We start from the raw sequence: 18,053 nt of genomic DNA, 5'->3' as shown, positions 1-18,053 counted from the left end.
TGGTAACTGTCATGTGACGTTCCGCGTTGGATGGTTCGCGTCCATATGTTATAAGGTGTCCGGCGATGGCAGAATGACTATTTCCGTGAACACCGGATAAAATATGGACACGAACCATGCAACGTGGAATGAGACATGACAGTTATCAGAGAGAATATACGCCGTCTTCAGGCCACAAGTGGCCCATCGGGACCATCCGACCGCCATGTCATCCTCAGCTGAGGATGGGGATAGGAGGGGCGTGTGGTCAGTACACTGCTCTCCCGGTCCTTACGATGGTTTTCTTTGACCGGCGGCGCTACTATTCGGTCGAGTAGCTTCTCAGTTGGCATCACGAGGCTGAGTGATCCCAAAAACGGCAATAGCGTATGGCGTCTCGGATGGACACCCATCCAAGTGCCGACCACGCCCGACAGCGCTTAACTTCGGTGATCTGACGGGAACCGGTGTGTCCACTGCGGCAAGGCCGTTGCCCATCAGAGATAATAATCACAACAAAAAGCTCCTGACATTGCGCAAAAACTTTCACATACAAAGAACCTTTGCAGTGGAAAAAAAGGTATTCAGTGACCAAATCCGTGTAAGAAACAACTCTCCGATAAAGCAACCCTCCAAAACAATAACAAACAGAGATCCGAAATGTAACCAGAATAAATAATTAATTAATGCTCCTCCCGTCTTTTCTCTCTCTCTCTCTCTCTCTCTCTCTCTCTCACACACACACACACACACACACACACAAACACACACACACACACCTACACACTCTGTCACACACACACACACACACACACACACACACAACAAATGGAAGATATCAAAACACACACAGAAGACAAACAAAAGACAACAGATCGACACACAACGACAGTTGGCAACACTAAACATAGAAAACACACATACGCCGATCAGAAAATGGAAAGTGCAAGAGATGTATGCGATGTGTTGAGTCTAATATGTGTGACAGAACGCCAGAAATCGCGCAACTTGAGCATGGAAACTATCGAATACATCTCTAGGACCACACGCGTAAGCTAACAGCGAAGGAAATCCTAAGTAACACCGAACAATAATTTCACATCATGAAAATTTTGCTGCAAAAGTTTACTCTAACTTTAAAAAAAAATACAAGAGAAAAACACGACCAAATGTAACATAGCAACATGTTGTAACTATCACGTAATACGATTATTATATATATAAAAAGAAACAGGCCGCTGAAGATGATTCACAAATAAAAGAAGCGAAACGCATATGGCAATAAACAAACTGCCTTCAATTATCTGCGTAGCCGGCACATACCTTCACGAATGTAATAACTAAATTTTAGAAAAGTCTTCATTGGATGAGTGATATGGTGTTTGTAAGTAAATTATTGTTTAGTTAACTTTGGTACGAAATCTTATTTTCATATCACTCATGAGAGATGAAATCAATTTTGACTTCAATTTTTACAAAAATTCGAGTCTTCCGGATGAACACTGCGAGCCAGATTTCGCACGTACGTCTTGCCAGCTCCTCAAATCCCACTTCAGACACATTTAATTAATAGAAAACGTTTTTGAGTTAAATACACGTTAGGCAGTCATCACTTTTAATAACCAATTGAGATTTTTATTTCTATTTTGTTAACTGGCCAGTTTGCTTACTTTATGATTAAAACTACCGAAGACGTTGTATTATAGAAAAGTGTCATTGTATCGCCAGGAGGAAAACATGATGTAGGATTATAATATTACGAACACACATCATACTGGATCACGTATTTTTCATTCTAATGATGGTTTCGGTCGAATTAGTTCACCTTCACACGTGATTTGGCGGAGTACGGTAACTATCGCTGTCATGTCTTGTTCTCGTCTTGCGATTTGACAACTAAAACTAGCTGATGCTGGCGACAGCTACCCAACTTCCCCTCCAATTAGATTTGAAGATGGCCTAATTCGGTACAGATCACTCATTATAAAAAAACTGTCTATGATGTACGTAGTATTCTCTTCATAAAATTATAACGTTACATTGCCTTTGTTTTTACCTTATTGTTAAGTTTTAGGAAAAATATTGTTTCGTCATTTATGGCACATGCTACTCAGTGAAATACGCATATCATGAACATAAATTCAACTGTAATTCAAACCGTAGTTCTGCATTTTCTTTCATTAGCACTTAGTTTGATCAGTACTCACACTGTCAAGATGCAGTTATAGCCCACATATGTGTCTAATGTGCGTCTTGAATTAACGGCGTCCCGTTTGTAAAGTATATGTTTATGACAAGCTGTGCAATACTAGTTTGCAACTATTGTGTAACTATTTACCTGTTTACGGTCACTAGGCTGTAATGATAGTCTTACACGATGCAAGTGATAATGGCGCCATTTCACGAGCCGGTGTCCCTTAAGACCCATACACGTCATACAATCCATTTCACAATGAATACTGGACGATGCAACGCGAGAGAAAAAAGGCAATCTACTTCACTGAGTCTCCGCTGCCGCCGTTTTATGACCCACCTGTCGTAAAGTTCCACCCTAACGCGGCACAGCATGGGGTAAAGGTGTTAACTGTTCTGTAGAGATTTAGTTGTTTATCACCATGCGGAAGTACCACATGTAATCGACGTCGCGAGTATTTCATAGTAGTTAAACACGTGACAGTCTAAAAGACAAACGAGAAACATCTATCATTAATCCGTTTTAGACCGAGGAGCTATCTTGGTTCCTTTCCAGTACTGTACTGAGTAATAAAACGATGACAGTCATTTCACTCAAATTCTGGCAGTTTTATTTTGCTTAAGATAAGAAACCTAAATTTACTCCCTGTGCTACATACTATCGAATCATCACTCTAAATAATCCTTTTTCTTCAACACTTTTTCTTTCAACTCTCCTCAATCTTGTCTTTCGTATCTCCCTTTCTTCACCTCTTCGTTTCTGCTGCACCCAACTACTGTGTTTTCTAGACTGTTTGCTCCTGCAGTTTTCTCCCTCTATTCTTTCTTACAGTATCATTTATGAGGCAGAAAAATATGGTTCAAATGGCTCTAAGCACTTGGGACTTAACATCTGAGGTCACCAGTCCCCTATACTTGGAACTACTTAAACCTAACTAACCTAAGGACACCACACACATCCATGCGTGAGGTAGGATGCGAACCTGCGACCGCTGCAGCAGCGCGGTTCCGGACTGAAGCGCCTAGAACCGCTCGGCTGCAGCGGCCGCCTATGAGGCAGCTCCGCTAATTGAGAAGAAGATGTAAGAAAAAGGGGCACGGGTATAAAAATAGGAGCTCCTTGGGAAGGGGGTATGGTATCTGCTGCAGACTTGCGGCCACGACTTTAAACGGTACCGCATGGAGACATAGAGAATTCAGAGTTCGAACCTTTCTTTCAAGTGGTGTGGATACTGTGTCGGCTATAACGCGAATTTATGTTTATTCTGGCCTGCAAATCCGTTGCAGGTATGTGGAATCATTTTCCTTTAAGTATGTCCATATGGTTAGGGTAATGTACGAGTGTCGTTCAGTAAGTTATGCCCCAGAATTTTTTCCTCAGAACATATTTATTGCTAAGAGTCAGAATTTGGTGACAATATACATCAACATGTCTTGTCCAAGTCCATATTTCCACGTAGCCTCCATCACGTTCTATGGCCGTACCGTACGCCAACGTTGTGGAAGAGCATGTATTCCCTGCTGGTAAAGGCTGTTGTCCTGTAGGCGTAGCTGTGTTTTCACTACGTGACTGACACTCTCGTCATCTTCAAAGTGTGTTCCCCGTACAGAATCCTTAAGTGGTGCAAAGAGATGGAAGTCCGAGCAGGCCAGGTCTGGACTGTAGGATTGATGAGGCAATGACCGCGGCTGATCATGGAGCTCTGTTTTGCCTTTCCTGAGGCTGCAACTTTCTTTATCCTTTGTCCTCCTATCAACTGCAGCATCGCCATACACTGCACGCGAACGTTTATGGATGTTCACCACGGTTTCTTTCTCTGCACACAAGAATTCAATAATACCACGCTGTTTGTAATGTGAGTCGTATGTAGACGCCATTTTGAGGCTGTACTACGGCTCTGCCATCTGCCAGAATGGTTCGAAACTTCACCGACGCACAGAAAAAACATCAAATGTGAACCACTGACAAGGGTGTTTGTCTATCTATGTTAATGGCCTTTTAAAAAACTGTGGGGTCTTACTCACTGAACGACCCTTATGATTTTAAAGTGATATCGGGAATGCAGAATTCTAAGTTACTTCTAGAAACACGCCCTTGGTCACCCACGTCTTTGTGTTAAACATTTACTGGCCATCTTACTTAAGTGAGTTTGGTGTAAGAATGGGCCTCCATTTTAATACCGCAGTACTCTTAAGTGCCTTCAAATGCAGTTTCTCCGCTCAACACCTTTCCTGTTCCATACAGTAAACAACTAAGCACTTGAGGAAGCAAAGCACCAACTGCCACCGACATCACTGGACGGCATAGAAGAACCCGCTGACCAAGTCGCTTGACGAAAATGCCATCAAGAAGAAGCCACTGAGTTTCTCCAGTAGTTGAGGCCGACAAGGGAGAGGATTAGGGAGGCCAGAGGATTTTATAAAAGGAAAAAGAAAAAAAAAACACCTCACGATACGATGTGATTCCTCATCATAATCCTGCGACCATTCCCTTGATCACAGCGTTAATGAACTGGATTACGAAAGATGGACATGCACCAGGCACGAGTGATGCGTCTTTCGTAATGGAGAATTCCGTCAGAACACTAGCGGAAAAGTATGCGTTTCGTGTGTGTGTCACCTAGAATGTGCCAGTGCTGAAACACCCATTTACATTTGCGATATCTGGAAACAATTTTTGATTTAGACAATGGAGAAAATAACAGCAACTGATCGCGAAATTCGTCTTTTTATTACAGCAGATCGAGATTTCAACTAATACATAGTCATCTTCATTGCATATAATAACAGGTGCCATTATTTCAAAGCGTCGCATCGTGAACAATATTGGTTGATGTAGAACACAAATCAACCAATACTGTTTGCTAAGTGATACTTCGGATTAATGTCACCTCTTGTTATATGCACTGCATATGTGTTCTTTACCATGTGACGCTTGGGGCTAACGTCACCTATTATTATATGTACTAAAGATGACTACATCATGGCTGAAATGTAGATCAGCTGTAATTAAAGGACGGATTACGTAATAATTGCTGTTCTTTTCTCCATTGTATACATTCAACGATCGCTGTGAACTACGGGATCAAATGAATTGCAATATAATTTCTGATCTGATCTTCATTTAAAATGTTTAAATACGAACTAAATTTTGTGTAGCCCACAAGTCACTTTATTAATTTTTTATTGAGTATTATTATAACATTCTTAAGAAATTGGAAATTTGTGGTAAGGACTATGGGACCAAACTGCTGAGGTCATCGGTCCCTAGGCTTACGCACTACTTAATCTACCTTAAACTAATTTACGCTAAGGACAACACACACACCCATGTCCGAGGGGGTACCTGAACCTCAGACGGTAGCATTTTAAAAGATCTTTGTGAATTTGTTTGGTGGAGCCCACATTTACACCCAGTTTGTTAGCACTATTTTACGATCTCTTTGTGAAATTTTGTTTCCGAATAGAAATAACTGATATTATTCATCGTTTTGCCTCCTCTCATTTAGTATTCTTGTTACAGTTGTCAATAAAAGTGAATAATCTAGAATTTTTCCAAAAGCTACAACCTTTCACTCTTTCTGGTAGGGATGTTCCATGATATACTTCATTCTCCGTCGTTTTAATACCTCTTCACTCCGCACCTTCTCTGTGCAGACAATGTGGAAAATTGTGCAACAACATCTCATTCAAAAGACTTTCAGACCTTTCTTCTGCGAATTCCTCGGGGTTCTCGTTCCACATTCATATAATTCCGGATATCTTCTTCGATTTAGGGACCTTTTTCTTGACTTTATGTCATTTTTTCATAGCTCTACCAGGAAATGTTCAAGTAAAAGAAAACCTCGGCACATGTAACTGCCTCTAATTCACGTGGGCGAAGAGGTTATCTATTGTTCCGTGTCAGTGATAGTGTTGGTTTATGCTTTTTTTAGGCTCTGCAGCTAGTTGAACAAAAAGAAAATCACATATGAAAAAAGTACTTCAGTTTATGGTGATCAGGACTGCACTCCGCTACTGCTCCCACAGGAATTGCGTCGAGTAGAATGTTTGAGCCCGCCGCTCGACTCGCGGTAGCGTTCTCGCTTTCCGAGCACTGGGTTTCGGGTTCGGTTCCCGGTGGGGTCGGAGACTTTCATATGTCCCGAGATGACTGGGTATTGTTGTGTCGTCTTCATCATTATTCATCCTCATTACGGTCGGAGGAAGACAACGACAAACCACCTCCATTACGACCTTGCCTAGTACGCCAGTGCGTGTCTCTCGCATCGTTCCCATTCGCTCTTTCAAGAAGCATGGGACTTCAATTCCATTTTCATTTCCAGAATGTTTCAAATTACAGCAAGTAGACAGCCATCGAGGATAGTAAATGTACAGCCTTCAAGCATTTTAGCATACAAAAATTGATCAAAAACGCTATATTTACTACCTCTAAATGAAATACAGTTATAACGTTCTAGTCGTAAGAGGAAATTCTCTGCGTGACGCACGGTACAATCACTCTCATAAATTTTTATAGCACATAATTTCCAGAGAAGATAAAATTTATTCGCAACTAATATCTTTGAGATATTCAAGATATCTTAGGGGCACTGTCTGCCAGAAGCCAAAGGTATTATTACAATAATGTTATTGTCAAGACCAGTATGGCTCTGTGTCTCAGCTTTGTCAGTCGAATTCCGATATCTTCTTTGTTTTGACCATCGTGAGTGATGTTACTTCCTACGGAGAACAACTATTTCAACTTCTACATTACAGCGCTATTACCATCGCTGACACCAATTAAATCCTTGTTGACCTTTGGTTTCGTTCTATTCAACAGTTCTTTCTCCCTGTACTTCCGAACGGGAGGCCGTTGGTGTTCACAAATCTTAGCATGTTTATCTGTTTCTCTTGACCTTTTATACCTGTTTGGATTTTTCTTTCATTTCCTTCATTGCTTCTTCGAAACACAAGTTACAGAACGACGGTGAGAATACCGTACACCATTGTTAACACGATCTAGTCTTTTTTCATCTTTCGCTTGTATTACTGATACTTTGTAATGAAATATGTTATGTTCCTAAATCATTCGTCTGTCTCTGAACTGCGACCATCTTATGCAACTCTACTTTACTTGTGACTTTCCTCTAACGGTATGGTCGCTGATGAGTCTTTAAATCACCTACACATCTTTCTCCAAATTCACTATTACAGGGAAGTTATCTTAATATTTCCTTTTTTTCCCGAAATACTAAAGCAAAATCACAAGTGTGTCTTCGGTACGTTCTCCTTACCTCAACAGTTTTACACCACAGATCAGTGTTGGCAGTGTATAGATTCAGATTTTTCTACGCAGTTTTCTGAAGCGCTACACACGAAGAAAAAGAGTTCGCTATGTGTACCGTATTTGTTGGCTGTAGATCAAGGGCTCTGGTGGATGGACATTTCCAAATCGTATCAGCCGAAGCTGAAGAAAAATTCGAAAGACATTCTGCGTCTTTCTGTGCTCGTTTATGAAATATGCATCCGCAACTGTACTATGGAGATGGAGCTGCAGTCAAAACTGTGGTTTAGCAAAGGTGAGACTTAACCTTAAATAATGCCTTGTCTATAGCAGAAGTGATGGCTCCTGTTTTGTTGCGGTCGCAATGTTTCATCACGATTTATCACCACCATCATCATCATCGTCTACTTCATGGATTTCCCTCGAGCCTATCACTTTAACTGATACTTAGTGTTCCAAAATGTCTTCTGCTCATCAGTTGATACTCAACAACTTTTCTTGGTCTCCGTTCGCAGCCCTTTTGGAGGTCAGGGGTAGGACAGTTTCGCCTGTTTGCTTCGATATTTTTTCCTACAAGCACGAAGATCTTCAGTTCTCATCTTATGTCTTCATTGCGAATGTTGTGCAGTCGGCTACACCTTTTTAGTCCTGTCAAATGCTTCACTTTTACGGCTTGAGTTTCACGCCGGTAGTTGACTTTAAGCATTCGTACTTCGCTGTCGTACAAAAGAATCTGGATTGTCATTGCCATGTTTAGCTTCATTTTTCTTTCCGCGCAGTAGGTTTTCGTTAATTCTTTTTCAAATTTTGTATTTTGTACATTAGACACTAGCTACCTGAAACATAGGGGCCCGGTTGTATTTATACGTGATATTAAAGCTGAAGTAATTAAAATGAGACAGTTAAAATTTGACTTCTGCTCGAAACAGATACAATCTAAGAGTATTTTTGACCTTATAATTACTCGAATTAAGTCGGGTGATGTTGAGGGTATTAGATTAGAAAATGAGACACTTAAAGTAGTAAAGGAGTTCTGCTATTTGGGGAGCAAAATAACTGACGATGGTCGAAGTAGAGGGGATATACAATGTAGACTGGCAATGGCAAGGAAAGCGTTCCTGAAGAAGAGAAATTTGTTAACATCGAGTATTGATTTAAGTGTTAGGAAGTCGTTTCTAAAAGTATTTGTATGGAGTGTATGGAAGTGAAACATGGACGATAAATAGTTTAGACAAGAAGAGAATAGAAGCTTTCGAAATGTGGTGCTACAGAAGAATGCTGAAGATTAGATGTGTAGATCACATAACTAATGAGGAGGTGGGAGGTGTTGAATAGGACTGGGGAGAAGAGAAGTTTGTGGCACAACTTGACTAGAAGAAGGGATCGGTTGGTAGGACATGTTCTGAGGCATCAAGGGATCACCAATTTAGTATTGGAGGGCAGCGTGGAGGGTAAAAATCGTAGAGGGACACCAAGAGATGAATACACCAAGCAGATTCAGAAGGATGTAGGTTGCAGTAGTTACTCGGAGATGAAGAAGCTTACACAGGATAGAGTAGCATGGAGAGCTGCATCAAACCAGTCTCAGGACAGAAGACCACAGCAACAACAACAATTACTTTTTACTAAAGGCTCAATGTTTCTTTTCATTTTTGAGGTTCCGCTTTAGTAACGTTTGGCTGTGTTATGTAGAACACAGCCTGCTTCCTTTAAGTTACAGGAAAACCAACACATTGTGGAAGATAATATGTTAGTAAGTTGACGTCGTTTCTGAATATTTCCTGGATGTGTTGCTTTCAAATGTGATCTACCTATGCGACGAACATTGGAATAAATACCAATATATAACATTATCTAGAAACCTTGAAGTATTCGGGAACGTCAGTTACTCTATGTTTGCATGAACCAACTGGAACATAATATGAACTGAAAACGTAAGCAGCCAAATGCAAATGTTTTATAAGGCTCTTACGTGGTTAGCATACATAGATTAAAGTGCATATGTGACTTTTTAAAGGCAAAAGCACTTATTTGCCATGAGCGTTTGTTAAAGCGCACTTGTTTAGAATACGGCACTATAGAAAGCGGAGGAACTATGTTATGTTGGCTTGAACTACCTGCAGTATGAAGTCGGTAACAACAGTAGGAAGCAATGTACAAATATTCCACACACCACCAGAAATGCAGGCCTTACGTTAATGCCATGGTACACGCGAATCCCATTAATACAAGGAAAGCCATTTTGCTAGTAAAACGTCATGTTCAGTTGAACCATTGTTTTTCAGAAGTGTGTTTGATGGTACTCGGAGCAGTGAGTGTTCAGTAAACTAGGGGCGACATGTTATTGTTTTCTGCCACATCAGTCTCTCTCTCTGTCTCTCTCTCTCTCTCTCTCTCTCTCTCTCTCTCTCTCACACACACACACACACACACACTGGAGCGCACGCGCGCTCGTGTTGAATTCCATGTAGTGTTCAGAAACACGTCATACGCAACACACAAATGAAGAAAAAGAATGCTGCAATAACATGTAAGTACAGCACTTCCATCATTGGTACGTAAATGAAACACTTATTCAAGAGTAATTTTTTTCAGATCAAAGACATCAACAGCTCCATCGCCACTTTGCTACATATTTTTATGTCACCTTATTAAATTTGCAGCTCGGACGATGTACTCTTTGGTGACAAATCATATGAGAACTATTTTAATGTCTGGTGTAAAATAACAACAGTTGAACAATTTGAACATCATTTGTTTACAGAAGTGAAACGAGATCTGCAATGAAACATGCGAAAGTAAAAAACAGGAATAGAAAAACGTTCCGCGTCGTGCAGAAGGTTGAGGTACAAAAGCCATATTACTCGTTCAGTTTTCACACAAATTGGATCTGCTGACTTCGGCCGTGTACGTCAGTGAGATTCATCTCATCTATGACGAGAAAATTCTTGAAATATTTTAATATTTGGCTTGAATTTTTACAATTCATTCTGTCAATCTGTTTCTAGCTTTGAGCGTGGATAGCTTTATTTATACCCTTTTCCTAGTGTACTTTCTGGAACTTGAACTCAAATCGGTATAGCGACATTTTTGTCAATTTCTTGAGCTGATAATACAGTATATAGCGTCCGCTTCTCGTACACAAACATTCTTAACAGTGACAAATACTTCCAGATATTTCTGGTTTCACAAAACTGGTAGGTACGTAATATCATCATACGTTATCCTCGTTTGTTTATATATTTTCTTCAGTGCGTTGTTAAAAGTATCTTACATCGGGAAAAATGATAAAGAAGTAACAGGTGCTGAAATTGTTCACTCAATCGAGGGTAAGACTATTTCTGAACATGCTGCTTAAGATTTGAGGCATGCATTTCGAATTCAACTACAGGAACTACAATTTCAGTTTATCTGTTTCTAAAAATTTGTTACGAGAGATGGTATAGAATTTTTTTTAACGTATGATGATAATACGTACCTACCAGTTTTGTGAAACCAGAAATATCTGGAATTATTTGTTACTGTTAAGAACATTTTTGCACGAGAAGTGGACACTATCTATTGTATTATCAGTTTCGAACACCTGTTTCTAAACATTTGTTATGAGAGATGGAATAGAAAACTATTTTTTGAAATAAGAAAATAATAGTTTCGAACATAGAATAGGCACTTATTCCTAGAGACACAATGACCGCCTTCTGAACTTTTTGGTTTAGTAGTAGTCAGATCAGACGGTTATCCCATTCTGATTGTGTTGTGTACATTTTCGACAGCCAGCTACCTGCGTACGCAGTGGGAGGTCGCCAATTCTGTTTATTTACACCGGTTGTTAAGTAATTCTTTACTGATTTTCACTTTTGGAAGTAAAGTTCTCACAGTCAGTTTTATGTAGTTAATATCTACAGTCTTACATTTAAGATTGGAGGGTCAGGAACTCTATACTATTACGAAAATAGTTGTAGCGTTCTGTTCAGACACTGAGACCGCAGACATGCTTACAATATGAGCCCACATTCTGGCCCACTCACCTCAGGAGTTGACTTTTTTTTGTCTTCGATACTTCAATCTAGTGACTGATTTCCTTGTTACATGAAGGAATGCGCACTAGAGAGTGCTATAACCAGTTTCTGCAGTTCTTGTTGTTGTTAGACACGAGGTTGTGTTTTGAGCAGATCGTTTATTGATACGTGGCGCCAGTCGCTTCTCTGTATGCATTTAAGATCGCTGCGATCGACTCTGTATCGCGTGGCAGCGGTTTTCCTCTTTGGTCGCTTCTCGGCTATTTAAGCGCATGACGCTGTGGGGAGAGGGCTGGTTTTTGGTCGGTTGGTTGGTCTACCGGTGTGCAATCTGGCTGTCAGCTGTCGCTCTTTACGCATTGTCTGCCTCTTTTTGTCATGTGGGCAGTGCGTCCGCGGACGGGGACATGCGTGCGGTCGGCGGAAGTGTACTGCGTCGAGTGAGAGCGCGAGGGTCTCGTCTCTGCTGCTAAACGATATGAACGTGTGAAGGTGGCTTTGGAATGTATCAGCCTGCAACCGGATACGCTACAGAATGAAACAGTGGGAATTATTCCACTGAATTTCGCGCTGTTTGCAGTTAACGGCTCTCCCAGTGTTTGTACGCCCATGTTATCTGTTTCATATTGACTACTGGTGCACAGCTTATTGAACGGTGGTGGATGAGGTTTGCCTGTTTAGGAACCACTTGAGATACGGGCAAGGAGTGTATATCTAAGTGCGTGTCTGTGCTCTCCGAAATAACCACAGGTTCGATTTTATGGCTGTGTATGTAGGTAATGTTTTCAGAGGTAAGCAAGCAGGAACGGTGCGCGTCGTCCGTTGTAGCTGACCGTTTAACTGGAGGCGGTGCCTTGGCGGCGACCACTTTGAATTGTAAACAATAGCGCGGTCGCTGTATTTATCAGTAGACTCCAGTTATTCGGCGAATTTAAGTAGAGTATTTTATTAATTGTTCCCGGTGACGCCGAGGCGTTCGTCTTTCCTTCTTCACCGTTCCTTTCAGCTTTCATTCAGGCCCGATCTGAGTTGTAGTTTCCGCGCACCTCTGATGTGCCATGCCATTACTTGTCACTCAAATTTTGTAAAACCTGAAAGATGCCTTTCATTGTACTAGGTTTTCAATATCTTATTCAGAAAGAGAAAGTGTGAGTTGTTTCTGATGTTATATCTTCAAAGGTGTCCTGCTTCTGTGGGAGGTTTTCTCAGTAAACCATTTACTGTTTGTATGGTTCTTAAGATTTATGTAAAGAGGGTTTTAAAATTATTTATTGTTTGGGGTGGTCTTTGACGCCCGTCGACCTTATGACTGTTTAGTAATGTCTCAAATTCTAGGGAAATTATGTATATTATTCTGAGGTAACAGCTATTTGATTTTGTCGTGCAATTGTTAAATAAAATCTGTTGGTAGTTACAAGCCAGAATTTGTATTTGATTGGTAATTATTGCCTTCTCATTACTGAGTTGAAGTATCCTTGAGCGGCCGGCCGTGGTGGCCATGCGGTTCTAGGCGCTTCAGCCCGGAACCGCGTGACTGCTACGATCGCAGTTTCGAATCCTGCCTCGGACATGGATCTATGTGATGTGCTTAGGTTAGTTAGGTTTAAGTAGTTCTAAGTTCTAGGGGACTGATGACCTCAGATGTTAAGTCCCATAGTGCTCAGAGCCATTTCCACCATTTTTTATCCTTGAGCGTTTGCTCCACATCTAATTTATTTTTCACGTTCTACACATTTAAGTGCTGTGTAATACTGCAGTTACCTGCCCGGTTGACCATGCGGTGTAACCGACGGCTTTCCGGGCGGGAAGGAGAGCCTCGTCCGCGGCACAAATCTGCCAGGCGGATTGTTGTCAACGTCTGGTCAACCGACCAGTCTGTGGATGGTTTTAGGTGGTTTTCCATCTGCCTCGGCGAATGGAGGCTGGTTCCCCTTATTCCGTCTCAGTTGCACTATGTCGGCGATTGCTGCGCAAACAAGTTCTCCACGTACGTGTACACCACTATTACTCTACCACGTAAACATAGCGGTTACACTCGTCTGGTGTGAGACGTTCCCTGGGGGGTCCACCGGGTGCCGAACCGCACAATAACTCTGGGTTCGGTGTGGGCTCGCGTAGGGGTGAAGTGGACTGCGGTAGTCGTCGTGGGGTTGTGGACCACTGCGGCTTCGGCGGGGACGGAGCCTCTCCGTCGTTTCTAGGTCCCCGGTTAACATACATTACATACAATACAATAGAATACTCTATTGAGAAACTCGGCATTGCCCGGGTATCCACTTTTTCAATTGTCTATTAGAAACGAAGCCACATCTGTACTCACGCAGAAAACTCGGTGCGAGATGATCGGCGACACTTTCTGTATGCTGGGCGCAGCTGCTTCGTATGTCTACAGCGCGATTTTGTGGAAGTGTCTATGGCAACGCCTCTTCATAACTCTAGAGATGGCTTTTGTATTCGCCATCAGCCATTTGCCCCGTGACGTTGCAAGCTGTGAAAGTGCTGCCAGGTGTCAAGGATTTTCTTAAGTTGATGCGACTGCCAAAGTGTCTTAGTAGTAACAGGTTCTTCCGAAAGAATAAACTAACTTGTTAAAACTGTATACATGACGAGCCAATTTTTCATGCATCTCTGTGTTTGTGATCTGATATCTCCTAATCTATGTATCATACAATTATACAATATTGTAGGTATATTCAGCATCATGCGTGGACCCTGCCTGCAATAGGTATTGGCAAGGTAGTAAATAGCAAAGGACTAATTAATTTAAAACTCACGCACAATGCTGCATTTGTTCATGCATATCAGTGTTTCCTACGTCTTACCACCTATAATATGTGTAATACCATGACATAATTTTGTAAGTGCATTTAGCGGCGTTTCTGTATAGTACATACGAAAAGTATTGCAAATAGAGTGAGTATCACAAAGGTAATAAATTTAAACGTCATCTATGATGTGGCGGTTTTTCACTCATCTCATTGTTTATGACATCATCCTTAACTATGAAAGGTAGGTGGTTCTTCCCCGACAGCGACTGTTGCTTGACAGCAAGCAATATATGTATGTACAAAGTTTGGTTATAATCGGTCCAGTGGTTTAGGACGAGAAGTGGAACACACACACATACACACACACACACAAGCTCGCAAACATCCATTTTTGTAAGTGTATGGGTTAACGGTGTTGTCAATTCTTCAGATACAGGATTTTGTCGTGAGTAAAATGCTACATGTTCCTAGAACTATTTATATAATATGTGGACAGTTAAGCCTTACTTCGTCGGTTCTACATGCAGCTTGAAACAGAAGGAAGTCTGTTAGCATAGAATATATGATGTTTGTAAATGAAATAGGTTTCCTCAATGAGTTAACAGTTTGATTGGCTTGAAAATCAAAGTTCTGTTAGTTACCAATAGCTTCTATTTCAAAATGTATTCAACTGCTAACTGGTTTATGATAATATCTTTGCTTATTTTGATTTCACTTACTGATTCACTGGTCAGCAACATTTCTGTTGCATTGATATCAGCAGTTGTTCCTACCTGGCTTAAAGGTGCTGATTTCAGATCTGAGGTCAATTTTTTTCTGAAAGCTATTTTTTCTTTTTGCAGTCGCAAACCATCAGTATTTCATGTTTTTTATCATTAAATCGCAATGTAGATGGGTAAATTTTTTATTTAAGTCTCCTAAACTTAGCTGGTGATACAAATTACATTAAATTAAATACAAATTAAATAGACACACAGTCTAAATCTATTCAGTGATACGAATCGAAAAACGTACCACCATACAGAAAGTCACAGTTTAATAAAAAAAAGCACTCCGTCTTCAGACCACGAGTGTCCTACCGGGACCATCAGACCGCCGTGTCATCCTCAAAGGAGGATGCGGATAGGAGGGGTGTGTGGTCAGCACACCGTTCTCCCGGTCGTTATGATGGTATTCTTGACCGAAGCCGCTACCATTCGGTCGAGTAGCTCCTCAATTGGCATCACGAGGTTGAGTGCACCCCGAAAAATTGCAACAGTGCATGGCGGCCTGGATTGCCACCCATCCAAGTGCCGACCACGCCCGACAGCGCCTAACTTCGGTGATCTCACGGGAACCGGCGTAGCCACTGCGGCAAGGCCGTTGCCCACAGTTTAATAAAACTGACGTATAGTTCACTAACACTTTCTGTTGAGGCAGGCATTTTCATTTCTAGCTCTTACGTTTGTGGGCTACTTCAGCGAGGTCTCGTTAATACCCCAGCAATAGTCTGGCTCCAAATGTTTGTCCCATCTCCCTGCATAGCTCTCTTCCGCTGTCTTGAGGTCCTAATGGAGCCCTCCGCCTTGCTGGTCACTGACGTTTCCTAAGTTGTCGGGGTATTTATGAAGATGATTGCACAGGAAACGGAGTTTCGTACTCATTTAAACGTGAGGGCATGAATTGCTGATAACGTATCAGCAACGAGACTTTCATAGTTATCAGCTGTTTTACCACCAAGAAAGTTCCCATACCCCCACGAGTGACACTCATGCAGCCCTTTCCTTAATTTTTATCTTTGTTATAAATTGGGGATATTAGGATATGATATTTCATGACTGTTTTTCGTACCAGTTCCCCTTGTATTAACTATACGAAAACAGCAGTCACTTGTGTCATGACTAGTTCACGTCAGGACATGGGGATTCCGAAACCTAAACCCTTAGGCTTCCTTTCGTCCAGTCACGCAGTATTTCTCACAGTTGTGACATGCAGTGTGTGGGGCGAATGCCTTGCCTTACTTGCCAAGAGTAAGTCCAAAGTATGCTTTATAGGCTTGCCTCACAGAGGATGTCACATCGCGTCATTGAATTGTAATGAGGTAGTATCTACAAATGTAACAGAATCTGTCTGGATAACTATTACATTGTTGTCTCTTCGCAGCCATGACAAAATGACATCATATCTGCAAGAAAAAAGATTCAACATCATAATCCATCGGTAACATAAACACGTAAGTCATTAATCTAACCGCAGATGACTGAAATGGAAAAGTTCTGATTGCATGAAAACCAGAGCATGGAGAGCAAAACCGATTTCAGATTTGAAATCATCAGATCAAAACCATTGAGAATCAATAAAAAAATCTCAGGCAACTGTCAGTTCGAAAAACATTTGTTGACCAAAAATTATCTGTGTATAGCAAATAATAATGTAACAGATAGATTATTAAATGCAGTACTGACAAATTTGCTCGATTACAGTGCTTTTAAATTTAAATCGAATATTTTTTTTCTAGGCACTTGACCATACAATACCTTGAAACAGTTATTTGTACTTGGAAGGACGTTACTTTTCTGGAGTAATATTTGTAAATTTGGAAAAAGACTGCAGCACGTAAAAAATTAATGACATCACTGAAAAACCAAAGAAGTAAATATACAGAATTTCCATTACATATACAATCTCTACACGCGAAAGTCTTAAAACTGTACCTAGCTACAATGCTCTCCCCTGTGTATTCTTGTGTGTAGAAGTTAATTTGATTTCTAATTTAATTTCCTGATAATGTGTCAAAACCAGTTCCATATGAGTGAACGGAGACAGAAATACATACTTTAAAAACTTTCGATGTTATCTTACGTAACAATGTTACTGTCTCGTGTCCATTTCTGGAGCTTACCGTCGTCAGTGACAACAAGCTTCAAACTGAAAAGTCTGCTGTTTACGTGTGAGATTGTTTTAACGTATTTCATTCCTATTCTAACATTTCACTTTGCTCTCTATCTGGTTCTACCTGTGATTAATGCTAAATCGTATCTAGATGAACGAGAAATAAATGAACAGCTTCTTAAACAAGGAGGAATTTCCTTACTATGTCAACGGAAGTCCAAATATACGTAAAAGATATAAAATGGACTCATGTTTTATAGTTTTATAGTTATTATGATATATTGAACGTATCTTAACTCAAAGTTGGACCTATATCACTGGAATAGCTCCTTGAACAAATAAATAATTTAATTCTATCCTGTAACATGCGTTGTTGAAGAACTAAGTTAAAGAAAGGAATATAAGGGTTATAGCGAGAGACTTTATGCTGAAAAACGCAGGGAACACACAAGTCAAGCAGTGCCAATAAATCATTAGTTTACTTTGATTTCAAAATGGTTCAAATGGTTCTAAGCACTATGGGACTTAACATCTGAAGTCATCAGTCCCCTAGACTTAGAACTAATTAAACCTAACTAACTTAAGGACATCACACACATCCATGCCCGAGGCAGGATTCGAACCTGCGACCGTAGCAGCAGCGCGGTTCCGGACTGAAGAGCCTAGAATCGCTCGGCCACAGCGGTCGGCTACTTTGATTTCTTGGCAGAGATTTGCACTCGTTTACCGACAATGTAAATGCGCCTAAGATGTTACAAATTTGTGAAAGGTGTTTTTTGACGAATGCCAAATTTTGGTTCATCGACAAAAATGAAGAATGGACATTGCAGGAGGACAATGATCCGAAGCACCGCAGCAGCGACTGGAAAAAAAGGAGAGAGGTTTGCATGTACTGTACTGACCCACGCGGAGTGAGGTGGCGCAGTTGTTAGCATACGGGACTCGCATTTGGGAGGA

At 40.9% G+C, this 18,053-nt stretch overlaps 1 pseudogene; it reads right to left on the bottom strand.

Moving 5' to 3' along the window:
* Window positions 1-356: 356 nt before the first annotated feature.
* Window positions 357-474, bottom strand: LOC126102310 (5S ribosomal RNA; annotated as a pseudogene).
* Between the last annotated feature and the right edge of the window lie 17,579 nt (window positions 475-18,053).

This window comes from Schistocerca cancellata, chromosome 9, assembly GCF_023864275.1.
Source record: "Schistocerca cancellata isolate TAMUIC-IGC-003103 chromosome 9, iqSchCanc2.1, whole genome shotgun sequence".
NCBI lineage: Eukaryota > Metazoa > Arthropoda > Insecta > Orthoptera > Acrididae > Schistocerca > Schistocerca cancellata.
The sequence above is the reverse complement of the archived record's forward strand: the minus strand, read 5'-3'. Positions and strand labels throughout refer to the sequence as shown.